Consider the following 14,776-nt stretch of genomic DNA (forward strand, 5'->3'; position numbering starts at 1 on the left):
TCTGGGAGAACCTCTGGATTTTGGTATGTTCCATTGATCTCTTTGTTTACTTTTATGCTAATATTATAATATCCATATTATTGTAGCTTTATAATAAGTCTTGGAGTCATGTAATATAAGTCCTCCAACTTTGCTATTCTTTTTCAAAGTTGTTTTGCTATTCTTGGTTCCTTGAATTTCCTATGAATTTTAGAACTAGTTTGTCCATTTCTACAAAGTTATGTTCTGGGATTTTAGTTAAACTTGCTTTAAGTATGTAGATCCATTTGGGAGAGAACGGACATCTTTAACAACATAAGAGTCTTCCAATCCATGAGCAAAGTATATCTCTCCATTTATTTGCATCTTATTTCTCTCAGCAGTATTTTGCAGTCTGCCCTCCCCATGAGCTATATCCCCTCTTAGCAGTATTTTGTAGTCTTCGGGATGCAGATCTTATTTATCTTCTGTCAGGTTTATTTCTAAGTAGTTTTTATTTCTAAATGTTATTGTAAATGGAATTTTTAACATTTTAATTTCTTCTTTTTTAAGATTTTAAGTAATCTTTACACCCAGTGTGGGGCTCACACTCACAACCCTGAGTTGTGTGCTCCATTGACCAAGCCAGCTAGGTGCCCCAAACATTTCAGTTTCTGATTGTTGTTGGAATATGGAAATGTAGTAGGTTTTTGCATATTTGTCTTGTATCCTGAAACCTTGCTGACCTCGTGTATTTGTTTTAGTAGCTTTTTTATAGATACCTGTCTCCTACCTAGATGATTGTCATCCTCAAAGATAATTTTTACTTCCTCCCCAATTTGGATACCTCTTTTTCTTACCTTATTTCAGTAGCTAGAACCTTCAGTAAAATAAGAGTGGTGACAGTGGCCTTACTTGTCTCATTCATGATGTTAAAGGAGAAAACATGCAAACTTTCACCCTTTAATATGCGTTGGCCAAAAGTTTTTCACAGATTTTTTTATTGAATTGAGGAAGTTCCCTTCTTTCTAGTTTTCTGAGATTTTTTAAAAATCAGAAATGGTTGTTGAATACTACCAGTGCTTTTTCTGCATCCTTTGAGATCATAATGTTTTGTTGTTGCTGCTGTTCTTTAACATAGGGGATTACATTTGATTTTGATTGAATATTAAACTAACCTTGCATTCCTGGGACAAACCACACTTTGTCATTATCTTTTTCATATATTCCTGAATTTAATTTGTTAAAACTCTAATAGAGTTTTTGCAAATACTCATGAAGGGTGTTGATCTGTACATTTAATTTTTTATGATGTCCTTGTCTGGTTTTGGTATCAGGGTTATGTTGACCTCTAGAATGAATTGGGAATTACCTCCCCCCCATCCCCCACTCTCCCAGTTTCCTGAAGAGTGTGTGTAATTTGTATCATTCCTTAATTGTTTGGTAGATTTCCCTAGTGAAACCACCTGGGTTTTGATGGAAGGTTTTAAACTACAGATCCAATTTCTTTAATAGAAAGTCTATTTGGTTATCTTTTCCTTGTGGAAAGAGCTCATTTGGGTCTTTCAAAGTATCAGTGAACTTATTAGCATAAAATTGTCCATAATATTCCCTTATTATTTTTCTGGTATCCTTAGAATCTGTAATGATGCCACTTCTCTCATTCCTGATGTTGGTCATTTGTGTTTTATCTCTTTTTCTTAATCAGTTTGGGCTAAAGTTTTGTCAGTTTTATTGATATTCTCAAATAATCACCTTTTATTTTCATTGACTTTCTTTGTTGTTTTCCTATTTTTTGTTTCATTGATTTCTGTCCTCTTTATGTCACCATTGTTTTTGAAAGATATTTTAGCAAGTAAACAGTTCTCGGTGTACAAAATTTCACTTTCAGTACTTTGAAGATGTTTCACTGTCTTCTAGGTAGCATTATTTCTCTTTTTCTTTTGTAGCATTATTTCTATGAGAAAATTGTCATCATTATATTTGTTTCTTAGTACGTTATGCATTACTTCCCCCTAACTGCTTCTAAGAGTTTTCAGTTCATCTGTAGTTTTAAGCATTTATGTTATGATGTACCTTTGGGAGATCTTTGTTCCTTGCCATTAGAAAGGCTAGAAAATAGACATTTTTTAAAAGGTTTTATTTATTTATTTGAGGGAGAGAACATGAGTGAGGGGAAAGAGGCAGAGAGAGAAGCAGAAGCTCCACTGAGCAGAGTCTGACACGGGACTCAGTCCCAGGACCCTGGGATCATGACCTGAGTCAAAGGCAGATGCTTAACCGCCTGAGCCACCCAGGAGCCTGAAAATAGACATTTAAAACCTAATATTAAAAACTATAAATCAAACACATTTTCAGGTTGTATTTTTAGGTGACTTTGTTTCTGATTATACCATTTAAATAGAACTAGGACTTTTTTTTTCTTTAATATCCTGGGAAGACATATTTTATTGCTGATTCTTATTTTCTTAGTTATCTTTATCAGAAGAGCTTAAAAAATGTCAATTTTCAAATTTAATGTATCTATTTTATTGCTTTTGATTGGGAAAGAAAAAGTTATGACTTTGTCATTTGCTGATTTTCTCAGAACAGGTTTTGTTAAAAAAAAAAATGAAAACAGACTATTTTATTCTTGTTCCCTCCTCCACACAGGCTCTCTTTCTTTAAGATTTTATTTATTTATTTGAGAGAGAGGGAGGAAGAGAGGGAGCACAAGCCTGGAGCTGGGGTGAGGGAGAAGCAGGTCTTACGCTGAGTAGGGAGCCCAATGCAGGGCTCAGTCCCAGAACCCTGGGATCATAACCTGGGCTGAAGGCAGATGCTTAACTGACTGAGCCACCCAGGTGCCCTCTTTCCAATATTTTAAATATTTTCTTGGTCATTGGTATTAGGGTAAATGTAAGTCTTCTCCTATTTCAGCTTAAAGAATTTCTTTGTTCAGTGGTAACTGGGCATATTAATATATTTAGTCTTACTTCAATCTTAACTTGTAAGGAAATTTCTTGAGTCTCAGTTGATTCCCAGTGCCTCATTCACTTTTTGCCTGTAAGCCGTTACTGTTCTTTTGTTTCTTATAACTTTGATCCATTTTTCTAGCAGTATTCTTTTCACAAGGCTCAGAGTTAGCAAATTTTCTTTTTGTCTCATCTGTGGATTATGTACACAAATATTTTTGAGGTTTGCAAAAGAAAAACTGTACTGCTAGAAACTTAAGAAACAGACAAATTAACAAAACAAGAAAATAAAATCTAAAATGTAATAATTCCTCTTAAGTGGTCAGGAGAATTCTTAAAAATATTTCAGTATTACTAGAACTTGGGCTAGGGAAGTAGGTGTAGTTGACCATGATGGTCCTTGTAAGTTGCTTAGGGGAATTAAACTTTATCTGATGGGGTATAAATCTGAAAAGCAATTTTTGGATCCAGGAAGTTATTTCAGAGGACATTGTAGTACTCTAGGACTCTAGCTGATAAGGTCCTGAACTAGGGCACAGACCCAGCTGGAATGAGATTAAAGTCATGGATTTGAAAAAAATTAAAAGATAAAATGATTAGTAAAAAATAAAATGATTAGAGTGTTTGCTTGATTGGTTATGGATGATGAAAGAGGAGTAAGAATGACTTCTTAATTTTTCACCTTAAGTCATTAGTAGATAGTGTTGTTATCAACTGAATTGGAGGAATCAGGAAGAACTCTGTGTGTGTGTGTGTGTGTGTGTGTTCATGTGTGTGTGAGAGAGACAGACAGACAGACAGAGGAGGACGAAAGAGAGGGGCTAAGTGGAGAAGTGAATTCCATCTTGGACATGTTTAACTAGTGATGATGTGGTATCCAAGTTGGTTATTAAGAATCTGATGCTTAGGGGTGCCTGGGTAGCTCAGTGGGTTAAAGCCTCTGCCTTCTGCTCAGGTCATGATCCCAGGGTTCTGGGATCGAGCCCCGCATCGGGCTCTCTGCTCAGCATGGAGCCTGCTTCCTCTCTCTCTGCCTGCCTCTCTGCCTGCCTCTCTGCCTACTTGTGATCTCTGTCTGTCAAATAAATAAATGGGGACTTTAAAAAAAAAAAAAAGATCTGATGTTTAGAGAAAAGATCAGTGCTAGAAATATACCACATTTTCTAAATTAAAAAAAAATTTGTATTTCTAATTTTGAGATTTTTGTCTTTTAATAGTAGTAGATGAAATTAGCAAGAGCAAGTGTGTAATACAGAGAAAAGAACATGTTAGTCTTACAAAAAATGATTTGTAGATCTAGAGTGCTTTCATATGGATTTTGTCTTTCAATGTTCATAGTGGTCATTTGAATAAGGAAGATGACATTTTAATTTTCAGGTGAAGAAACTGATGTTCAGAGAAGTGTGAATGCATGGATAATTTTTTTTTTTTTTACTTTTTATTATAGTTGTCTGTTGACTGATTATACGTATTTTTTCATTTATTATTCATTTCTACAAATGAAAGCATATAAGAAGATGAAGGAGGGGGGTGCCTGGGTGGCTCAGCGGGTTAAGCCTCTGCCTTGGGCTCAGGTCATGATCTCAGGGTCCTGGGATTGAGTCCCGCGTTGGGCTCTCTGCTCAGCAGGGAGCCTGCTTCCTTCTCTCTCTCTCTGCCTACTTGTGATCTCTCTCTCTGTCAAATAAATAAATAAAATCTTAAAAAAATAAAAAAGAAGATGAAGGAGACTATTAATAGAATACTCTCCCCCACCATTTCCTAGTCTTCAAATGTTAACATTTTACCACGTTTGTTTTCTTCCATGTATATAGAGATACACACACACATGCACACACGCACTTCCTTTTTGTTGGACTCTTAGATATGCTCCCATACCCCTAAATGTGTCAGTGTTTATCTTCTAAAAATAAGGACCTTCTTATATAACCACAGTACAGTTATCAAAATGGGAAATCATCATTGATGCGATACTGTTTCCTAATCAGTAGACCTTACTCAGATTTCACCAGTTGTCCCAATAATGTCAGGAATAAAGTTTTGACTTGTCAGGTTCAACAAATACGAATGAAAGATGGTGTCATGTACATAAGCAGATTTTTAGATTGATGTCAGAGCATTTGTCAGCGCAGTCTGCTTTTTAACAAAAAAAAGTTTATTTGAGAGAGAACATGCGTGTGCATGGGCAGGGGAAGGGACAGAGAGGAAGAGAGAAGCAGGCGCCCCACTGAGCAGGGAGCCTGATATGGGACTTGATCCCAGGACTCTGAGATCATGGCCTGAGTGAAAGGCAGACTTTTTTTTTCTTTTTTAAATTATTTATATTAACGTATAATGTCCCAGGGGTACAGGTCTATCAATCGTCAGGCTTACACGCTTCACAGCACTCACCATATCACATACCCTCCCCGATGTCTGTAACCCAACCACCTTCTCCATACCCCTTTCCCCACAGCAACCCTCAGGTTTTTTTTTTGTTTGTTTTCCACATTGTAATCTATTGCTTTATTATTTTTAAAAAATTTTAATTATTTTATTAACATAAATGTATTATTTGCCCCAGGGGTACAGGCTTGTGAATCATCAGGCTTACACACTTTGCAGCACTCACCATAGCACATACCCTCCCCGATGTCCATAACTCAACCACCCTCTCCATACCCTGCTCCCCGCAGCAACCCTCAGTTTGTTTTGTGAGATTAAGAGTCTCTTATGGTTTGTCTCCCTCGGAACTAGAGAGTATTATGCTGAATGAAATAAGTCAATTAGAGAAAGACAATTATCATACGATCTCCCTGATATGAGGAATTTGAGAGACAGAATGGGGGATTTGAGGAGTAGGGATGGAAAAAAATGAAAGGCAGACTTTTAATGGACTAAGCCACCCAGGGGCCCTAACACAGTGTGCTTTCTTAAGATAATGGACATAAGTCTCTCTGAATATATTTGCCTGCTCTATTTCCTGCAGTTAGACTTTGAGGTTTGGAGAGAGTGTGGTAGATTGCTTTTGGGTTTTTGCCTTATAACCCCTTCCCATGCTGGAGAATAGCAGTGCATGCCCCAGATATTCTTTGCAGGAATCTTAGAGTTATTTTTCTTACTTAGTTTTATTTTCTCTCTTGTCTTTCTTTCATATGTACTAAGCATGTGCTGGGCACTGAATTAAAATGCTGGGAGTCTGTATATGTACTGATTATGCTGATTAATTTTTAGGGACTACAAATAGTTTGAGCAACAACCATTTACAAGTATTTCATAGCAAATGTTTTATTACTGTATTTGTTGTAAGGATGCAAAAGTAGCCCTTCACAGACCCTTTAAAAAACAAACAAAACCTCATCGGTATTGCTTAAACATGCCTTAAACATTTCTTAAGGTATGCCTTAAACCTGATGAAGGCATATCCACTTCTGCAGGTCCATTGTGCTTATTGTTGCTTTTGCCTTAATTCCTCTTGCCCACATAGCTGCATAGTTTGTTCCCCTACCTTCTTCAGATCTCTGGTGAAATACAGCTTTTCCTGTATTTACAGGAAATAATAATTACCTCTCCCTTGCTCCTTTCAATCTGTACTCCTTATCCATTTTTCCTTTATTTTTCTCCATAATATTCACTGCTATTAACACAGTTACTTTTACATGTTTTTATACAGCTTTCCATTGAAATTTAAGCTCCACGAGGGCAGGAGTTTAATCTGTTTTATTTATCACTGGATCTCCAGAGTCCTTGTGCAAGGTACAGTAGAAGATACAGTAGTACCTTGAAATAGCAAGCACTCAGTAAATATTTGTTGGTTAAATACATGTGTTGCTATTCTGAGTCTAACAAACTTAAAAAAGAAAAAAAATTTTTGAGGGAATTATTTAAATTCTGCAACTTAAATGATCTTTCTGAATGGAGAGGTTTTAAGGAAATTTTTGTGAGCTCATTTTTTTAACTAATCATAATCACTTGGCTTCTATTAATGTTTTATATACTAGCTTCCAGGAAATGATTGATTAAAATAGCATGACTCTTCTAATCAGCATCTTTAAAGCTTGTAAAGTCACTTGGAATCCCTGATTATCAAATGTAGTCCCTTTATGTCATCTTTTAGCATCACTGATTCTGCTTAATAGGAAGACATGAATTTGAGGTAGGTCAGCCATAGGTGACTAGGCCATACCGAAGCATGCTAGTTACTTTCAGATTAAAAAAAAAAAAGAACATTGTATTTCCTTTTTAGTAAAACCTTGTATGTTAAAATACTTAATATTTTAAAAAATGAAACATTCTGTTGTATATGTTTGCTGGAAGAAATGGTTTGGCAATAGAATAATTATTGTTGAAATACTACGTATGGAACTTTAAACTTTTTGTTTAATTCTGAAGTCTTTTTTTTAAGATTTATTTATTTGAAAGAGAGAGAACAGGTATGTGCAGGGAGGGGAGGAGGGAGAGATCTCAAGCAGACTCCCACTGACCAATGAGATCATACATTTAAAGAAATGTATGCAGGTTTTTTTAAGCACAGCCTTATTGATATATAACTTACATACTGTAAAATTCACTTATCTTAAGTGCATAATACAATGATTTTTAAAAATTTTTTATTTATTTCTTATTTTTTTATAAACATATAATGTATTTTTATCCCCAGGGGTACAGGTCTGTGAATCGCCAGGTTTACACACTTCACAGCACTCACCATAGCACATACCCTCCCCAATGTCTATAACCCCCCTCCCCCTCTCCCACCCCCCCTCCCCCCATCAACACTCAGTTTGTTTTGTGAGATTAAGAGTCACTTATGGTTTGTCTCCCTCCCAATCCCATCTTGTTTCATTTCTTCTTCTCCTATCCCCCTAACCACCCCCCCCATGTTGCATCTCCACATCCTCATCAGGGAGATCATATGATAGTTGTCTTTCTCTGATTGACTTATTTCACTAAGCACGATACGCTCTAGTTCCATCCACGTCGTCGCAAATGGCAAGATTTCATTTCTTTTGATGGCTGCATAGTATTCCATTGTGTATATATACCACATCTTCTTTATCCATTCATCTGTTGATGGACATCTAGGTTCTTTCCATAGTTTGGCTATTGTAGACATTGCTGCTATAAACATTCGGGTGCACGTGCCCCTTCGGATTACTATGTTTGTATCTTTAGGGTAAATACCCAGTAGTGCAATTGCTGGGTCATAGGGTAGTTCTATTTTCAACCTTTTGAGGAACCTCCATGCTGTTTTCCAGAGTGGTTGCACCAGCTTGCATTCCCACCAACAGTGTAGGAGGGTTCCCCTTTCTGCGCATCCTCGCCAGCATCTGTCATTTCCTGACTTGTTAATTTTAGCCATTCTGACTGGTGTGAGGTGATATCTCATTGTGGTTTTGATTTTTGTATTTCCCTGATGCAGAGTGATGTGGAATTATTTTTTCATGTGTCTGTTGGCCATCTGGATGTCTTCTTTGCAGAAATGTCTGTTCATGTCCTCTGCCCATTTCTTGATTGGATTATTTGTTCTTTGGGTGTTGAGTTTGCTAAGTTCCTTACAGATTTTGGACACTAGCCCTTTATCTGATATGTGGTTTGCAAATATCTTCTCCCATTCTGTCAGTTGTCTTTGGTTTTGTTAACTGTTTCCTTTGCCGTGCAAAAGCTTTTGATCTTGATGAAATCCCAATAGTTCATTTTTGCCCTTGCTTCCCTTGCCTTTGGTGAAGTTCCTAGGAAGATGTTGCTGTGGCTGAGGTCGAAGAGGTTGCTGCCTGTGTTCCCCTCAAGGATTTTGATAGATTCCTTTCTCACATTGAGGTCCTTCATCCATTTGGAGTCTATTTTCGTGTGTGGTGTAAGGAAGTGGTCCAATTTCATTTTTCTCCATGTGGCTGTCCAATTTTCCCAGCACCATTTATTGAAGAGGCTGTCTTTTTTCCATTGGACATTCTTTCCTGCTTTGTCAAAGATTAGTTGACCATAGAGTTAAGGGTCTATTTCTGGGCTCTCGTGTAATACAATGATTTTTAATGTATTAACAGAATTTTGCAGCTATCACCATAGATTTTAGAACATACCCGTCATTCCCCAAAGACCCCTCCTCATGTTTATTTTCAATGATTCCCCTTCTCCCACCACACATACAGGTTCTTTTACAAATTTGTAGTTTGGTTGTTTACAATGTAGAAAACATGTTTTCAGGAGTTCTTTGTTGGTTCTCTTGCTGATCTACAAATGAATGTAAATCTATAACCTAAGCTGACCATGAGCAGTGAAAGGCTCTGGTAAAGAACAAAGGGTTTTGGGATAGGAAAGAGAAAGGGCTGCTTCCTTTTTTCATGCTTGATTTTAGATGGTATTTTGATACAGGCTGTTCTCTTTAGGATCTTTTATTGCTTTACAGTGTGTCCCTTTCCCTAGGCATCCACTACTGTGATGCTGTCATATGAAAATACTCTTTAAGTCTTAGTTGATTTTGCCCTTGTCCTCCTCTCTCCAACCTTGATCAAAATTCTCTATCCTTTACAATTTCCTTCTCCAACAAATTAAACCAAGTCCAGTTCTACTGCCTCTAATCTTTGGTATTATGGGGAAAGAAATAAAGTGAACTTGAAGTCTTGTGTGTAGCATTGATACTTTTGGATAGTTGAAAAGATTATTTGCATCTTTAAATCTTTATTATTGGCCTCAACAGTAAGTGACTTGGCATGTCAAAAAGTTGACAGAATAAAGTAAAAGTAGTCAGCCAGTGTAAAGGAATTTCGTTTGGAAGGTTGGAATTATTATAGTAGGAGATGTGCAGTTTCCACAGTTGAATTTTGGCATCAGCCTGTGGTATAGTCTTGGCTTTTTCTCTCTCCCTTTCTAGCATTAGACTCTAAGTTTCTTAGTCCTGAAAATGGTATGATAATACTACCTACCTCACATATTTATTAGGATTACATTCCAGACAGTGTATCTGGAATTATGATGAATGACGGCTTGCATATTCAGTAGGGTAGTGGTTTCCTCTAAAATTACCTCCCAGCAGTTTTGGTAGCAGACTAGAGACTGCCTACATTTTTATACCAGATGTTACAGTGAATAGAAGGTATACAGAGATCAATAAAATGATCCTATTCTCAAAGAGATCACTGTTTTTCAGAAGACTTAGCTAAAACAGTTAACTGTAGGTCATTGTGATAAAGGTTACAAAAGTTTTGGGGGAATTGAAGAAGGCTTTATAGAAGAACTAAGTCTTAAAAAGAAATGACAGTTAGCAGTTAGTGTTATATTCTCTGCTCCTTGTCTCTTTATTTTCTATTTATAAAAAAATTCAAAGTAGCTTTTCTGTTAGTCTGTCATGGTAATCAGAAACTTAAGAGAAATTTCTTCTCATCTTCTCAAATGGTATGAAAGCTACAAGATAAGTATATTCAGTTCTCAGTAAAATTCTTGTTCATTGTTTAGATATATTTTAAAATTGTTTAGATATGTAATAACTTATAATTTCATAAACCTAATTTTCCCACTTTCTGCAGAGTTTCCATATCTTAAAACTGTCTTTCATCTCTGTTTGAAGGTTATTAGCCACTTGGTACTTGGTATTTAGGTGTATATATATCACAACTCAATTCAAATTTGTATTTATATAAAAGAAACTTAACAATAATTAGATGCTGAATTATTTATTTATTTATTTATTTATTTGGGGGGGGCTATAGCCTTACAGTGTGGTGGAAACTCTTCAAAGTTGGAAGGGAGAGATATGGTTCATTTTACCTAGAATGTACAGATGGGGTCTGTGATCAAAGGAGCGAGACTGATACAAAGCGAAGGTTAAGCAAAGCTTTATTTTCACACCAGGCATCAGAAAACAGACTGACTGGTCAGGGCCTTGGATGAGAGCGACCTTGCCCGGATTTAACAGAGTAGTTTTATAGGGCATAACCGCAGACGTCAAGGTATGTGGCTTTTAGCTGATTGGATGTTGCCACCTGTCTCGGCTTGTTAGGTCGTTTATTCCTGGAATTGAGACCCGGAACCGATACCAGGAACTGCTGGGGCATGTATTCCTGGAATTAAGTCCATGGATGTAAACAACCGTATGGCTACCCAGGCAATATGGAGTTGCTTTGGCTAAGCAGGTCCTAATAGTGAAACAGGTTTTAACATTAAATTGGCCCTAACAGTACTTTGTCCAGACTTTACCTATTATAGCTGGACTTATCTTTCGGTAATCATCTCAAATGCCACTGTCCCTACAAAGCTTGTACTAATATCCCTGGCCAACATTCATCTTTTCCTCTTCTGTGTTCCCCCATCATTTGTACTTATGCTGTAACCATTGTATGACTTTCTAGAGTACAACTCTTTTTGAAGGCAGAAAACCTGTATTTTGTCTTTTTCATCTAATACCTTCATAAAAACAGACACTTAATACATATTTGGTGATTTAAATTGAATCTGGAAAACTAAGATCTGATGAAACTGTGCTTTATTATTCTTTAATACCTCTTAGAATTTTGGCTCTGAAATAAAAGATTAAATCTCTGGCACATTTTACTTCCTGTCACCAACAATCAAATATAATTAACTTTGAATTAGGTAGATTACAGGCTTAGATGCTATAACAAAAGGGCCCCCAAATTCTGTGGCTTAAACAGGATATAAATTTATTTTTCCATCACATTAGTCTGGAGATGAACTGTCCAATATGGACAGAGTAGTTGTGTCATCTTCAGCATGGGGCTTTTAATATCTGAGACCAAGACATTGGGCTTATGTTTTTTTTAAAGGTTTTATTTATTTATTTGAGAGAGAAAGAGATCACAAGTAGGCAGAGAGGCAGGCAGAGGGGGAGGGAGAAGCAGGCTCCCTGCCCGATGCGGGACTCAATCCCAGAACCCCAAGACCACAACCCAAGCTGAAGGCAAGGGCTCAACCCACTGAGCCACCCAGGCGCCCCAAGCGGGCTCATTTCTTACTGTTCTGTGGCTAATGGGAAAGGGGAAAAGGCAAGTGGAATACAGGCCTAATTTTGTTAATGCCCAAACATCATTTCACCTCATATTCCACTGGTCAGAACTTGGTCTTGTGGCCACATCTGCAGTGGAGGCTGAGAACTTTAGTCTCTGGCTGGACAGCCATATTTTTAGCTAAAACTTAGGGGCTATTATTATTAAGAGGCAGAATGGCTAAATGGATATTGAAACCAATGGTTCTGCCTCACAGTAAATTGCTTTTGTTTCTATTTTTTTAAATAGTATGTAAATTGCTTCAGGTATTAAACAAAGAACCTGTATATTTGACCAAGTCATCAGACTTAGTGGATTTTTTAAATTATATTTAAATAAATATTTTATATATATATATATATTATATATATACCCTGACTGTAAGCCTGTTTACTTAATGTAAGTGATGTGGAAGGCCATATAGAGCCTGGCTAGTGAGAAATTTACCACTTACTTTAGTAGATAAAACTAATTACAAATGAAAAAATATCACGTACCTATTGGAACATACATATTGTGTTAAACAAGCTATCATGGGCTGTAGACATTTATACTAAAAGAATGGAGGGATGGAGTCATAAGGAAAGGCTTTCTGGATAATATGGGACTCCAGTTAGGCCTTGAAAACGAGGTAGGATCTGTATGGTCATAAGCTGGCAATACCAGGCAAGGGAAATGGTGTGAAGGAAAGGTTCAAGACAAGATAATTGAGTTGTATTCAGGGGAAAGCAGTGAGTTTTCCGATTGGCTCCCTGAGTATGTAAGTTGGAGTACTGCAAAATAAAATTGATTTAAGAAGGATCAAGGTTATAAGTGGTCATGAAAGCAAAGTAGAGGAAAATAGAAAAATGTTAAAAGCTTGGAGATGGAGGGCACCTGGGTGGCTCAGTGGGTTAAAGCCTCTGCCTTTGGCTCAGGTCATGATCCCAGAGTCCTGAGATCGAGCTCCGCATCGGGCTCTCTGCTCTGCAGGGAGCCTGCTTCCTCCTCCCTCTCTGCCTGCCTCTCTGCCTAGTTGTGATTTCTCTCTGTCAAATTAAAAAAAAAAAAAAAAAAAAAAAGCTTGGAGATGGAGACTGAAATGGTGAAAGTTTAATCTGATAATGAATTCAGAGTGGGTGAATCTCCTTTCTTTTTCCTCTCCTTGCCTACTAATCTGGTAATGGAATTCAGAATGAATGAATTCCCTCCCTCTCTCCTGCCTAATCTCCATGAGGTTACCTATGACCTTTTAGTTAACATACCCAGATATTCTCTCCTAATTCCATTCTTGATGTCTCTGAAGTTTTTGACATTGTTGACTATATTTTCTTTAAGACCATGATCTCCGGGAGCGCCTGGGTGGCTCAGTGGGTTAAGCCGCTGCCTTCGGCTCAGGTCATGATCTCAGGGTCCTGGGATCGAGTCCCGCAACGGGCTCTCTGCTCAGTGAGGAGCCTGCTTCCTCCTCTCTCTCTGCCTGCCTCTCTGTCTACTTGTGATCTCTCTCTGTCAAATAAATAAATAAAATCTTTAAAAAAAAAAACAAAAAAACAAAAGACCATGGTCTCCGTTTTTGTATTACTTTTCATTTTCTCCCTAAGACTTTTTATTCTGCTTCTTTTGCCTTTTTTTTTTGTGGCTATAACTGCCATCTTGAGGGTGCTCAGGTTTGTATCTCTAGTTTGAACTTAAGTCCTGTATTTCTAATTGCTTGATGGACATTTTCATCTCCATGTGTCTCTGTCATTTAAAGCATTCAACAGATTACCTGCAAAATTTTTGAGTCTACAAGTACCTTTATGGTTTTAAATAGATTTAATATCTATTTAAATTGATTTAAAATAGAATTTAAATAGATTTAAATAGAACTTAGAAGCATCTTGGTCTCTACCTTCTCCTTTATCACTGTTTGCCATTCACTAACTCCTGTTAGTTCTTCCTGGTGGTTCTCATATTTGTCCATTCCCATTCTTATTGTTGCCACATTTATTAGTCCTTTAAGGTGGTGTGTTTGGACTGCTAATGTTCTCTAAGTATTTGGCAATGAAGGATATCAGTCAAGGTGCTAATATTAGTGAGACCAAATAACATCTTCTCTTTTGTTACTAGAGCTTGGTTTTGGTGTAATTGTGATTATGAGATAAGTATTACTAGTTTAGTTAATGCTCACTTATTCATGTTGCTTTTAAGTGAGGTAGTGATATGGGTCATTCAAACAACCCAATATTTGAATTCTAAATAAACTCTGGATTTTTTCCTCAGCATATTTGATTCCTAGTATATTAAAATAAATTTTCACAATTTGAGTCATATACTCAGCAAGAATAATGAAAACAGGTCAAGAAGTATGCTGAATGTTTGACTTGAAGACCTTGTCAAGAATAATTTAGGGGTGCCTGGGTGGCTCAGTGGGTTAAAGCTTCTGCCTTCAGCTCAGGTCATGATCCCAGTCCTGGGATCAAGCCCTGCATCAGGCGCCCTGCTCAGCAGGGAGCCTGCTTCCCCTGTGTCTCTGCCTGCTTCTCTGCTTCTCTGCCTACTTGTGATCTCAGTCTGTCAAATAAAAAAATAAAATATTAAAAAAAAGAATAATTTAGAATCTCGCTGTTTTAAATGTGCTTTATAGATGGCAGCATGGACGTCATTGGTTGCTTGTTAGGAATGCAGGATCTCAGGTGCCTCTGAAGGGCTACAGAATGAGAATCTCTAATATCCCTAGGGTTACGTATGCTCGTTAAGAGTTTGAGAGATACTGATCTTTGTCTGCTTTTCTTTCTTTAATTTTTCTTAGTTTGAGATTTAGCTCTAAAATAATTAAACCCTCCAGCTATTTACCTTTTTGTATCTATTTGTTACCTTAGATTTTTGTGTGAGCTTCAGAACAGATTGCTGGAAGTATCATAT

The 14,776-nt window shown here is 37.0% G+C and overlaps 1 protein-coding gene across 4 annotated transcripts in view; it reads left to right on the forward strand.

The window, feature by feature from the left end:
• SMAP1 (small ArfGAP 1) overlaps positions 1 to 14,776 on the forward strand; it is a 170,368-nt gene that overhangs the window by 25,175 nt on the left and 130,417 nt on the right. The gene's annotated exons all lie outside the window — the stretch shown is intronic.

The sequence above is a fragment of the Meles meles genome, chromosome 5 (assembly GCF_922984935.1).
Source record: "Meles meles chromosome 5, mMelMel3.1 paternal haplotype, whole genome shotgun sequence".
NCBI classification, from domain to species: Eukaryota; Metazoa; Chordata; class Mammalia; order Carnivora; family Mustelidae; genus Meles; species Meles meles.